The sequence below is a fragment of the Carcharhinus amblyrhynchos genome, chromosome 24, assembly GCF_965287045.1.
Source record: "Carcharhinus amblyrhynchos chromosome 24, sCarAmb.v2.hapA, whole genome shotgun sequence".
Classification (NCBI taxonomy): domain Eukaryota; kingdom Metazoa; phylum Chordata; class Chondrichthyes; order Carcharhiniformes; family Carcharhinidae; genus Carcharhinus; species Carcharhinus amblyrhynchos.
In genome coordinates, this window is record NC_137347.1 from 32,425,760 (window position 1) to 32,436,434 (window position 10,675).

The following is a 10,675-nucleotide window of genomic DNA, read 5'->3' on the forward strand; positions in this document are numbered from 1 at the left end:
TCCGCTTTTAATTTAACACTTTCCTTTACCTCCTTCGTTATCCATGGCTGATTATCTCTCCTCCTACGATCCTTTTTAACCATCGGAATAAATTTCTGCTGAGCATCAAAAAAGATCTCCTTAAAGATCCTCCACTGTTCCTCAGCAGACCTACCTTCCAATGCGCTCCCCCAATCAACATTCGCCAATTCCTCTCTCATCCTATCGTACTCCCCTCTGTTCAAACAAAGGACACGTGTCCGGGAACCCACTTTCTCCTCCTCCATCTGCATCAGAAACTCCACCATACAATGATCCCTCTTTCCAAGAGGATCCTTCACCACAAGGTCCCTAATTCTACCCGCCTCATTACACAACACCAGATCCAAGATAGCTCGCTCCCTCATCGGCTCCAACACACACTGTTCAAGGAAACTATCGCGGCAGCATTCCAAGAACTCTTCCTCAAGCCCACTGTGTCCAACATGGGTCGACCAAGCAGTTGTGGACTCGCCAACTTTAAGGGCGTTCAAATGGTCAGTGGACAGGCATATGGATAACATTGGAATAGTTTAGGTTAGAGGGTCATTAGATTGGTTCCACTGGTCGGTGCAACATCGAGGGCTGAAGGGCCTGTACTGCACTGTAATGTTCTATGTTCTATGGAACCCAGGACTGGACCCCACAGTGCCTGGAGCTGGATCCCAGGACTGGATTCCACAGTGTTTGAAGATGGATCCCAGGACTGGATCCCACAGTGCCTGGACTGGATCCCAGGATCTGGATATTACAGTGCCTGGTGCTGGATCCCAGGATCTGGATTTTACAGTGTCTGGAACTGGATCCCAGGACTGGATCCCATAAAGCCTGGAGCTGGATCCCAGGACTGGATCCTACAGTGTCTGGAGCTGGATCCCAGGATTGGATCCCACAGTGCATGGAGCTGGAACCCAGGATCTGGATATTACAGTGCCTGGAGCTGGATTCCAGGATCTGGATTTTACAGTGTCTGGAATTGGATCCCAGGACTGGATCCCATCGTGCCTGGAGCTGGATCCCAGGACTAGATCCCACGGTGTCTGGAGCTGGATACCAGGACTGGATCACAGGGCAAACAGGGCTGATTCCAATACTGTGTTCCAGGGAAAATAGAATGGGTTGCAGGATTCGATCCAATGGGATCCAGAACTGAGCTCTAGGATTAGATCCCAAGGAAACCAAAGATGGATTTCAGTAATAGATCCCAGGGAAAACTGAACTGGAACCCAGGTTGGATCCCAAGGAAGCTGGAAGTGGATTCCAGCGATAGACCCCAGAGAAAACAGTACTGGATTCCAACAGTGGATCCCAGGGGAAACAACTGAATTGCTGATTGGATCTCATGGAAACCAGAACTAGATTCCAAAACTGGATCTCACAGTCAGGAATGACATCACCAGAGGCAGAGCTGTATCATAATTGGATCCCAAGAGGATTTCAGAGAGACTAGATCTGCATCCCAGAGAAAGTAGAAACTGATTTCCAGGCAGCAATGGACTAGACCCTCCCCCCACCACCACCACTTCCGACCCCTCAATCGCTTCACTCATCCCCGTGGCATAGACTAGAGCTGCCAAAATAGGGATCTTTCCGGGCAAGAGCAAAACATGCTGGAAATCTAAAATAAAGCCAGAAAATGCTGGAAACACTCGGCAAGTCTGGTAGCATCAGGGTAAAGAGAAACATTTCCTGTCTCAGGTCCACAACCTTTCATTAGTCATTGACCTGAAACATTGGGGTAAATTTTCCCATCCCGCCTGTCTGCCACAGGGGATGCGGACTACGCAGAGAATCCCATCCATTAGCTCTGCTTTTCTCTCCACAGATAGTGTCAGACCTGATGTATATATCTCACTTGGGATTGGATTCCTGGCAAACAAAGGTTAGTTACCAGCGAACCAGAGCTTCATCCAAGAACACAACCAAGGGAAACCTGAGTCATGTGACTTATGATGTAGAGATGCCAGCATTGGACTGGGGTAAGCACAGTAAGAAGTCTCACAACACCAGGTTAAAGTCCAACAGGTTTATTTGGTTGCACAAGCCACAAGTTTTCAGAGCACTGCCCCTTCATCAGGTGAGCGGAAGTTCTGTTCACAAACAGTGTATATAAAGACACAAACTCAATTTACACAATAATGGTTAGAATGCGAGTCTTTGCAGGTAATCAAGTCTTAAAGATACAGGCTATGTGAATGGAGAGAGGGTTAAGCAAAGGTTAAAGAGATGTGTATTGTCTCCAGCCAGGATAGTTAGTGAGATTTTGCAAGCCCAGGTAAGTCATGGGGATTACAGATAGTGTGACATGAACCTGGTTGAAGCTGTCCTCATGTGGGAGAGACTCCTCATTGGGGAGACCACGCAGACAGAACGACAACGGATGAATGAACACAGCTCAACAATCACTAGGCAAGAGTGTTCTCTTCCTGTTGGGGAACACTTCAGCGGTCACGGGCATTCAGCCACTGATCTTCAGGTAAGTGTTCTCCAAGGCGGCCTTCACAACACACGACAATGCAGAGTCGATGAGCAGAACCTGATAGCCAAGTCCCGCATACATGAGGGGGGCCTCAACTGGGATCTTTGGTTCATGTCACACTATCTGTAACCTCCACAACTTGCCTGGGCTTGCAAAATCTCACTAACTGCCCTGGCTGGAGACAATACACATCTCTTTAATCTGTGCTTAACTCTCTCTCCACTCACATTGTCTGTACCTTTAAGACTTGATTACCTGTAAAGACTCACATTCCCACCATTATTGTGTAAATTGAGTTTGTGTCTTTATATGCCTTGCTTGTGAACAGAACTCCCACTCACCTGATGAAGGGGCAGCATTCCAAAAGCTTGTGGCTTATGCTACCAAATAAACCTGTTGGACTTTAAGCTGGTATTGTGAGATTTCTTACCATCTGACTTAGTCATGATAGAGTCATAGAGGTTTACAGCATGTAACCAGGCCCTTTGGCCCAACTTGTCCATGTTGCCCAGTTTTTACCACTATGCTAATCCCAATTACCGGCAATTGGCCTATACCCCTTTCTACCCATCTTATCCATATAACTGTCTAAATGCGAAATGCCTCTGGCAGCTCGTTCCAGATGCTCACCACTATCTGTGTGAAAATATTGTTCCTTTAGATCCTTTTGTGTCTCTCCCCTCTCACCTCAAACCTATGCCCTCTAGTTTTAGTCTCCTCTATCCTTCGGAAAAATGTTGACCATCTAACTTATCTATGCTCTTCATTGTTTATAGATCACCATAAGGTCACTCCTAAGCCTCCTACGCTCCACGGAAAAAAGTCCCAGTCGATCCAGCTTGAACTTATTACTGAAACCAGCAAGTCCTGATAGCATCCTAGTAAGTCTTTTCTGCACCCTTTCTACTTTAGTTTAATAATATCCTTGAGACCCTGGCCTTCACATTGACAAAACCAATGGAAGGAATAGAGACAGTCAGTCATTATTCTCCAGTCCCATTTTCTATTGCTGTCCGGGGGCTGGACTCATCTTTTCCAAAAAAGCATTCATTGGTTTCTGTAAGGATAGAAGGAATTGTTCTCCCTTCAAGCAAACTTCATAGTACAATCCCACCTTGTTCCTCACTAGGGATTATGCAGCCTGTGAAATGAAGGGTAATGGGAAATAATTAATGACAATCTGGCAATAAAAGTGGCTATACATACAGGATAAGCAGGGGCAAAAATAACACTGCAAGGCTTTGAGTATAGAAAACACCTGTGCTACAGCCTCTTTAATCTAAGTGCTTTGAGTACTATGGGAGTGAGATGTTCAGTGGAAGCAGTAGAAGCTGCATGGCACAAACTTAATCACTATGGGTAATTTGAATGAGTTTGAAAATAGTTGCTGGTGATTATTTTTTGTTGGGGGGGAAGGAGGGGCTTTGAAAGAGTTGGGTACTGGTCCATAAACAGCAGCCAGATGAAATGTGGACCTCTCTGAGGCTGGTAGTAATGAAAGGAAAGGGGACAGGCAGCACCGGAACTGAACAAGAAAGGAGAATAGAGACATTTGGCCCAGAAGGAGAAGTGGGGCAACAGAGGCTGAAGAATGTGACATTGTTGGATAAACTAGGAAAAGGAGCACTTTTTAAGGGAGATGATGCAGCTGGTGTGGAGAAGGAACAGGAGGTTACGTTGAGGTTACTTAATAGTTAGGCATTAGAAGCATTAGGAGCTCGGAGATGAGGTCCAGTCACATGGAATGGGGCACAAGACTGTCTGACAGCTCTAACGTAATGTAAGGAAGGGGCTGAAATAGCAAAAATGATAAAATAGGAGGTGAAAATGAGCCAGTGAAAGTGTTGGGACTGTGGGCAGCAATTCTCTGAAGAATGGGGAAGAAGTATGCAAGAAGGAAGTGTGTTAAAATTGCTATATAATTGAAAGTGGTTGCTGTTGAGTAGGCAGGAATGGCTGGAAATTGAATGATGGAAGGATTATTGGTTACATTCCTTTTGTGAAGGGCCATAAACCCATTAGTTTGATTAAATGTGAACAGACTAAGGAATGAGAAAAAAATTCAACAATTGTTGCTATGTTTTTAACGCATTGACCTGGTGTGTCTGTGAGAAACCTTTTGTGGTGAGGATATCCAGGGAATAATTTGTGAGTTTGGAAAGGAGTCTTTGCAACTTACAAAAACAATAATGTATTGGTAAGTCAGTCCCTCAAACAGAACATTACTTCGATGGACAAGAGGTCCAAGGGGAGGATTTAATGAATTATAGTACAGATAGAGGAAATTGTGATTTGTTTAACATATTTGTACTGAATCAACTCAAGATGTAAATGGGAATCACTCATTTTCTGTTCCTTAACTCTAACCAAATAGATTCAAGTCTTTGAACCATTCTTCTGCAGGACTGCAATATTATCCTTAATCAATACTATCATTCCCCTCCTGTCATGTTTGCTTCTCTCTCTCTCCTGAATACCTTGTAGCCAGAAATGTTTAACCATCATTTTTTGTCCATGTTTAAGCCAGGTCTGTCATTGTCATCACCTTACCTCAACACCCACTCCCTGGGGCAACTTTAATCTGTAGTTCTTCAATCTTGTTTGTAATACTTCCTTTTACACTTCCTTCAGGGATGGGCAAACTACGGCCCATGGGAATTTTTCATCTGGCCCTCAAGCTCACCTCTCCCACTGGGGAGCTTGACATTGCAAACTACAACTGTATGCCTCCAGACATTATCCAATAGTGGGCTGTGCCATCAGACATTTGAATGGATCTACCAAAGATATGCGGGTTAGGTTGATTATAAGAACATAAGAACATAAGAAATAGGAGCAGGAGTAGGCCATCTGGCCCTTCGAGCCTGCCCCGCCATTCAATAAGATCATGGCTGATCTGTCGTGGCTCAGTTCCACTTTCCCGCCCTCTCCCCATAACCCTTAATCCCCTCTCTTATCAAAAACCCATCAACCCGCTTCTTAAAAATATTTAGCGAGGCAGCCTCCACCACTTCAACGGGCAGAGAATTCCAGAGATTCACCACCCTTTGAGTGAAGAAGTTCCTCCTCAACTCCGTTCTGAACCGCCCCCCCTTTATCTTGAGGCTGTGCCCCCTAGTCCTACTGTCTTTTTTGAGCGGGAAGAGTCTTTCCACCTCTATCCTATCCATCCCATTCATCATCTTATACGTCTCAATGAGATCTCCCCTCATTCTTCTAAACTCTAACGAGTACAAGCCTAGTTTATTCAGCCTCTCCTCATAGCTCAACCCCCTCAACTCCGGTATCAGCCTAGTAAACCTCCTCTGCACTCCCTCCAAGGCCAAAATATCCTTGCGCAGGTGCGGCGCCCAAAACTGCACACAGTACTCCAGCTGCGGCCTCACCAATGCCCTATACAGCTGCAGCAAGACCTCCCTACTTTTATATTCAATCCCCCTCGCTATGAAGGCCAGCATCCCATTCGCCTTCCTGACCACCTGCTGCACCTGCAGGCTGGGTTTTTGTGACTCATGCACAAGGACCCCGAGGTCCCTCTGCACCGTCGCCTGCTGCAGTTTTTCGCCACGTAAGTAATAGTCCTTCCTACCATTCTTCCTACCAAAGTGGACCACCTCACACTTGCCAACATTAAATTCCATTTGCCATTTCCTGGCCCATTCGCCCAGCCTATCTAGATCCTTCTGCAGACTCTCCACACCCTCCACACAATTTGCCTTTCCCCCAATCTTGGTGTCATCAGCAAATTTCGACACCCTACACTCGGTTCCCTCCTCCAGATCATCTATATAAATGGTAAATAGCTGAGGCCCCAGCACCGACCCCTGGGGCACCCCACTAGTCACCAACCGCCAATCCGAATAGCACCCATTGACCCCCACTCTCTGCCTCCTATTTGACAACCATGATTGGCCATGCTAAATTAACTTTTAGTTTCAGGGGATTAGCAGGATAAATACATGGGGTTACGGGAATAGGACATAAGAACATAAGAACATAAGAACATAAGAAATAGGAGCAGGAGTAGGCCATCTAGCCCTTCGAGCCTGCCCCGCCATTCAATAAGATCATGGCTGATCTGTTGTGGCTCAGTTCCACTTTCCCGCCCTCTCCCCATAACCCTTAATCCCCTCTCTTATCAAGAACCCATCAACCCGCTTCTTAAAAATATTTAGCGAGGCAGCCTCCACCACTTCAACGGGCAGAGAATTCCAGAGATTCACCACCCTTTGAGTGAAGAAGTTCCTCCTCAACTCCGTTCTAAACCGCCTCCCCTTTATCTTGAGGCTGTGCCCCCTAGTCCTACTGTCTTTTTTGAGCGGGAAGAGTCTCTCCACCTCTATCCTATCCATCCCATTCATCATCTTATACGTCTCAATGAGATCTCCCCTCATTCTTCTAAACTCTAACGAGTACAAGCCCAGTTTATTCAGGACCTGGGTGGGATTGTGGTTGGTGCGGACTCAATGGGCCGAATGGCCTCCTTCTGTGCTGTAGGGATTCTATGATTCTATATTAAGTTGATATTTCTCTACACCTAGCTGTGACTGTAACCCTATATCCTGCACTCTCTCCTTTCGTTTCCTTCATGTACTCTATGAACAGCATGTTTTGCCTTTTTATCGCACAGGGAATAATACTTTTCACTGCATCCCAATACATGTAAGAATAATAAATCAAATCAAACATTGGGATCTTGGTGGGATTCTCAAGGTGACAGCAGTTTGGATGCTCCCCGAGAATTTTGTTTTATTTCATGAAGAAAACATATAATCAAATCCAATTCTGTGGAGAATGATGGAGAGCGAAATTGATTCTGGAGGGAGACGCTGTTTGTAGTTATGAAAACAAAGATATGAGCCACTGTTAAACAAAAAGTCTTTTGGAAATTTACCTCATTCACATTATTTTGTTTGCTACAAATTATAATATGTGGTTTAGTTTACTTTCAGCATTTCCAAAGCCTTTTTATTTTGCAGGAAATGACAGCTAACCTTTGGAATAAAAACAGAAAATTAACTTTTCATGTCTGTACGTCTCTTCTTCAGAGTTAACTGTTGGAGTTGAGTTGCCAGTTCTGCCCAAGATTGACAGTGTTCTCTCAGGAACTGCTGTCAGCAAGCTGGCTTAGAAAGATAATTTCAGGCATTTGAAAACTAGAATTTCTTTCAATACCAGATTAAAGTCCAACAGGTCTATGTGGTAGCACGAGCTTTCGGAGCGCTGCTCCTTCATCAGGTGAGTCATCTGAAAACCCCGAAAGCTTGTGCTACCAAACAAACCTGTTGGACTTTAACTTAGTGTTGTGAGATTTCTAACTGTGCCCAACCCAGTCCAATGCTGGCATCTCCACATCATAGAATTTCTTTGTTAAGGATATTTGTGATGTTGAACTGAGCTATTGGAGGTAGGAAGTTTTTGTTTAGTAGCTCCTGGAATGTAGAATTATATTGATTCAACAAAGCTAATTACAGATTTAAATAAAAATAAGCAATCAATAAATGGGGAAATTACTGAACTTCTGCATAATTCTGATGAAAAGATTGGGATATAATAAAATCTGCGGTTTGAAAAGTGCAAACAGTTGTGCAGTAAAATCAAACAACTCAATGATGCAATGTTCTAATACTATTACTTTAACAGCGTTGGGTTAAAAAAATGCTGTCCTTGTTTGAATTTGTATTGTTCATTTCTTAATAATTTATGGCCTACCAGATAATTTACAAACCCAGATGTGGCCATCAGGGCAAAAGGTTTGCCAATCCCTGCTTCTGAGCCATATTTTTTTCTTTATTTCTCCCACTAATATCATCTTTTGCTTTTCACGATTGTCCCCTTTTCAATTAAACTTTCTTGCCCTCTGCCCAATCACAGATCTTCCATTTTATTGTTCTCTTCACATGTCTCTGGACTTGCCCAAACTCTGTTGATCATAAACTTTTTGCAGTTCGGAAGAAAGGTCACAGACATGAAATATTAACTTCTTTACAGATGCCACCAGTCCTGTTGAGTATTTGCCAGCATTTTCTATTTTATATCGTAAACCCCATCTGGCAATTATGACTGTAGTTTATCTACCTTGTTTGTAATACTCTTTACAATAATGAAGTCCAACATAAGGCTAGTTATTTGCTTTCTTCCTCCAGCAAAATTGTGCTGTTTGAACATTATTCTACCATGGCTGTTTCTCCTGGTTTTTCACGTACATTTTCTGTCTTCCCAGCTGTTAGATCCTGGCTTCCATCTCACACCAATGTTCTTTTCAGGTGTAATGTCAAACAGAAGACATTTCCGTATTGGAAATGGAGAAAGTTAGCACTTTTATTTAAGAGGATTTGAAGGAAGGTGAAAAACACATGTGGCAATAAGTGGAATAAAAGAAAGATAAAGATCCACTGGACTGAAAATCTTCGTATGAGTTTTGAGATTTATGTTGGTTTCTCTTAAAAGTATCATAAGTTTAGCTTTAAAACTAAAGAGAATAGTTGGAATTTAAAGATTTTGAATTATTAAATGTGGATTATAGCATCTTGGGAAAGATTACGTCCAATCATATGAATGAAGTAATGCAACAGCTTTGTAGGCTAGTGTAATAATAGTAGATGTATATATATTTATATTTAAAGGGAATATTTTAAGAGTCAGCTTTTTTCTACAGGCAGTCAGTATGTCTGGAGGAAATGCAGTGCAGACACTGGGAAAGCAGGATAATTACTTCGTGTACTTAGGAGAGAGCGAATTGATTCTTATTTACAGATTAAGATTTCCCCTGGTATTTTTGATTAGGTTGTTTGACAGAGTCATGTAATAATGGTTAATGGGAACAGCTAGGTATGCAGCAGAGAAAAAACAGCTGTTCAGTTCTGGCTGGTGTTTGTTTAAAGACAGAGATCTGTAGGCTAGTGTAATAATAGTAGATGTATATAAATTTATACTTAAAGGGAATATTTTAAGAGTCAGCTTTTTTCTACAGGCAATCAGTATGTCTGGAGGAAATGCAGTGCAGACGCTGGGAGAGCAGGATAATTACTTCGTGTAGCATTTACTTAGGAGAGAGCGAATTGATTCTTATTTACAGATTAAGATTTCCCCTGGTATTTTTGATTAGGTTGTTTGACAGAGTCATGTAATAACGGTTAATGGGAACAGCTAGGTATGCAGCAGAGAAAAAACAGCTGTTCAGTTCTGGCTGGTGTTTGTTTAAAGACAGAGATCTGCAAACTGTTCTGAAACTCAAAACCTCTCTCTGAAAGCTTCAAGATTGACTGCACCCCTCATAGCAAGTGTATTTATGGTTGCTAATGATATTTCAAGTGGAATTTTAAGTTTGTAAGAGAACTTGCTTACTTGGAACTGAAACTGTGAGAAATTAAAGTTGTTTCCTCTCATTTTTAACTATTGTTCAAGTGTTAATGAGTTAAACTGCTTTATTTTGTTAGCATTATACTTGAACTGTGTTTGGCTTTAAAAGATTCTTAATTTGTCAGTAGAATTACTTCTGGAATGAAGCATCTTAGTCTTACATTTGTACTTGCTGCAATAGGGGTGTATCTAATGAATCAACTAAATTCTGTCCATTTGAATTGATTTTTGGCATGAGATAAGATGACCAGTTAAATTGGTCAGGGAGAAATTGGTGAGTCAGCATTCTGAGACTACATAAGAACATAAGAACATAAGAAATAGGAGCAGGAGTAGGCCATCTGGCCCTTCGAGCCTGCCCCGCCATTCAATAAGATCATGGCTGATCTGTCGTGGCTCAGTTCCACTTTCCCGCCCTCTCCCCATAACCCTTAATCCCCTCTCTTATCAAACTACGTTTTTGAACTGTGTGACAAACTTTAGAAAGTGAATAACTAGGGCTGATGAGTTGGCAGATAAGGCAAAGGAGACTCCAAAGAGCTTCTACAAATACATAAAGGGCAAAAGAATAGCTAGGGAGAGAGTAGAATCTCTTGAGGATCAACAAGGTCAGCTTTGTGCAATCCACAAGAGATGGGTGAGACCCTAAATATATATTTCTCATCAGTATTCACTGTTGAGATAAACACGGATGTTAGGGAACTTGGGAAATAAATAGTGATGTCTTGAGTGTACTTACAATAGAGAAGGAAGTACTGGAAGTCTTAAAGCGCATCAAGGTAGATAAATCGAGGTAGAAGAGAGGGGATTAAGGGT